This window comes from Sinocyclocheilus grahami, unplaced genomic scaffold (genome assembly GCF_001515645.1).
Source record: "Sinocyclocheilus grahami isolate Dianchi unplaced genomic scaffold, SAMN03320097.WGS_v1.1 scaffold15792.1, whole genome shotgun sequence".
NCBI classification, from domain to species: Eukaryota; Metazoa; Chordata; class Actinopteri; order Cypriniformes; family Cyprinidae; genus Sinocyclocheilus; species Sinocyclocheilus grahami.
The window spans coordinates 1,259-3,933 of NW_015515889.1; the positions used below are offsets into that span (position 1 = coordinate 1,259).

The 2,675-nt window shown below is 36.4% G+C and overlaps 1 non-coding gene across 1 annotated transcript; it reads right to left on the reverse strand.

The window, feature by feature from the left end:
* Positions 1 to 730: 730 nt before the first annotated feature.
* Positions 731 to 813, reverse strand: trnal-uaa (transfer RNA leucine (anticodon UAA)). The gene has a single exon. It is a non-coding gene; the product is annotated as a tRNA-Leu (tRNA).
* Between the last annotated feature and the right edge of the window lie 1,862 nt (positions 814 to 2,675).

Consider the following 2,675-nt stretch of genomic DNA (forward strand, 5'->3'; position numbering starts at 1 on the left):
CCATCCTGGTGTTTTTTGCCAGGCTGTAGTTGTACAACTTACTCTTCTAATATGGCTTCAAGTGTGTGTTTTATCTCATCATTATAAGATAAAGCAGATTTCCTGTGCTAGCTCAAGTTAGAATAGGCATTTGTTACCAAGAGTGGGGTTTGAATCCACAAGGCCATTTGTTTATTGGATCTTAATTCCAAAACCTTAACCACTCTGCCAAACTGGTTGGGACACAGTGTACAAGTACTGTAACAGACTGCACTGTATACCCCTCATATACTGTAATTTAAAACATTTACTTTGCACAAAAACATAAAATTGAATTACCAGGAGTGGGGTTTGAACCCACAAGAACATTTGTCCATTGGATCTTAAATCCAACTCCATCACCACTCGGCCATTCTGGTATTTCTTACTAGGTTGTGGTTGTAGAAATTGCTCTTCTAATATAGTTTCAAGTGTCTGTTTTATCTCATCATTATAAGCTAAAGTAGATTCCCTGTGCTAACTCATGTTAGCATAGACATTTGTCATTCTAATATGTCATTTAAACCCCACTCTTGGTATGAGAACCACAAGGGCATTTGTTTATTGGATCTTAATTTCAAAACCTTAACTACTTGGATGGTTGGGACAAAATATTGCTACAGTGTAACAGACCCTCAAATTTACATACACCCCTCATATGTTGTAATTTTAAATGCTTAAATTGTACACAAACAGCAAGTCTCAACTTATTTACCAGAAGTGGGGTTTGAACCCACGAGGACATTTGTCCATTGGATCTTAAGTCCAACACCTTAACCACTCGGCCATCCTGGTTAACATTACTGCTTTAACATTACCAAATTGGTAATTAAGCAAATCAAACATGATACCAGGAGTGGGGTTTGAACCCACGAGGACATTTGTCCATTGCATGTCGGCCATCCTGGTCTTTCTGAATAGGTAGTAACCCCTTGGCTATCCAGTGGTTCATTGATATGGTACTGACATAATATGACATGCTAGAACAGAAGCCTGCTACCAGTAGTAGGATTTGTAACCACAAGGATATTTGCCCATTTGATCTTAAATCCTTGTCCACTTGTCCATCCTGGTTGGACTTAAGATTCTTTGCAGGCAGAAATTATATTCTTCATTTATTTTTACAGCTATAAGTACGCTTAAACTCATGCAGACAGGAAATGCATTCTACATTTATTTCTAGACTATATAAATCCCTATTTAATCACCAGGAGTGGGGTTCAAATCCCACAAGGACATCAGCCCACTGGACTTTAAGTCCAACACCTTAACCTCTCGGTCATCCCGGTGACTTTTTGCTCAATTGGACTCCTCGAACATAATTTCGAGCGCCTGTTTTCAAACATCCCTTTCAGACAAAGCAGATTTTCTGCACTAATTCATGCAAGAACTACCAAGAGTGGGGTTTGAACCCCACAAGGACATGCATCTATTGGCTCTTAAGTCTAAAACCTTAACAGTCATGCTGGTCATTTTTATAAGACTTCATGCAGTTGTCTTGTATATAGATGCTTAGAGGACAGTACTAATCACTTCCTAATGTTATTGTCCTTATTATACATTATTTATAATGGACTTTTGTCCATTAAATCTTAAGTCCAATCTCCAATGTTCCTGGTTAACTACAAACACTTTTGTAATCAATATAATGTCTAATATTGCTACTGCATTGTTCAAAGTGTGTCAGTTGGATTGCTGTATCATTTATAAGATACAAAATTAGCACCAGCACTGAATAATGAACAAATGTACATTAATATAGACTTAATGTACAAATGCTTTTAGTGTAAATACATGTTGCATAATGGATGTTGACATGAAGAGTGAAAATTAGCCTTGATCAATGCAGTAGCAGAAAGAACAAACAGTTAAACTAGCCTAAGTGATACACACTAGTGTCAGTGAACAAGCCAGTTAAGCCATTTATAAGGGACTCCCACACCCGCTTATTAAAAGACCCTGGTTTCATTGAACTGTGCTCAATCATTCTGCCTTAGATGCTTGGGGGAAGGAATCTTGCTATTGATCTAAAAATCAAACTGTTCTCACATGACCGCTGAGAAAAAACACTGACCACTGACTAGCGCTGCACGATCACCCACAGATAAAGTGTGGAACAAAACCATTTATTCATGTCCTAAGAGTACTATTCAACTATGACGCCATTATTCAGACTCATTTAGTGAATAAAAACTAGCATTACCTGCACAGCAGTTCACAATCCCTTATTAAAGAGGTAACTTACAATTATATTATTTAAAGTAATTCAATGAGGACATTTATTCATCTATTATCATGTTTTTATTGCTCTTATTAGGAGGTGTTATCATGAAGCATTTCTTTAAAATAAAGTTTCTTCAATAGTTCTGCAAAGAATCCTTTCCTTATGAAGAAATATTTCTTCTGTATAGTGTTCTTCAGCTAGCCATTTGATTCTTTAAAACTTCTCGAACATTTAAAACTCAAACTATTTTAAAACTTCAGACTGGGCTCTGGGGACTCTTACAGAGTGCAAGACAAAATGTCAGAGAGAAATAAATGTTTTAAATGTACTGAATTGAATTAATGTTCTGCTTTCTAAATTTCAACAGTACTTTTAACAAAGCAGCCCTTTTTTTACAGTGGCTGTATAATCCAAGTAAATAGCTGTTTACTTG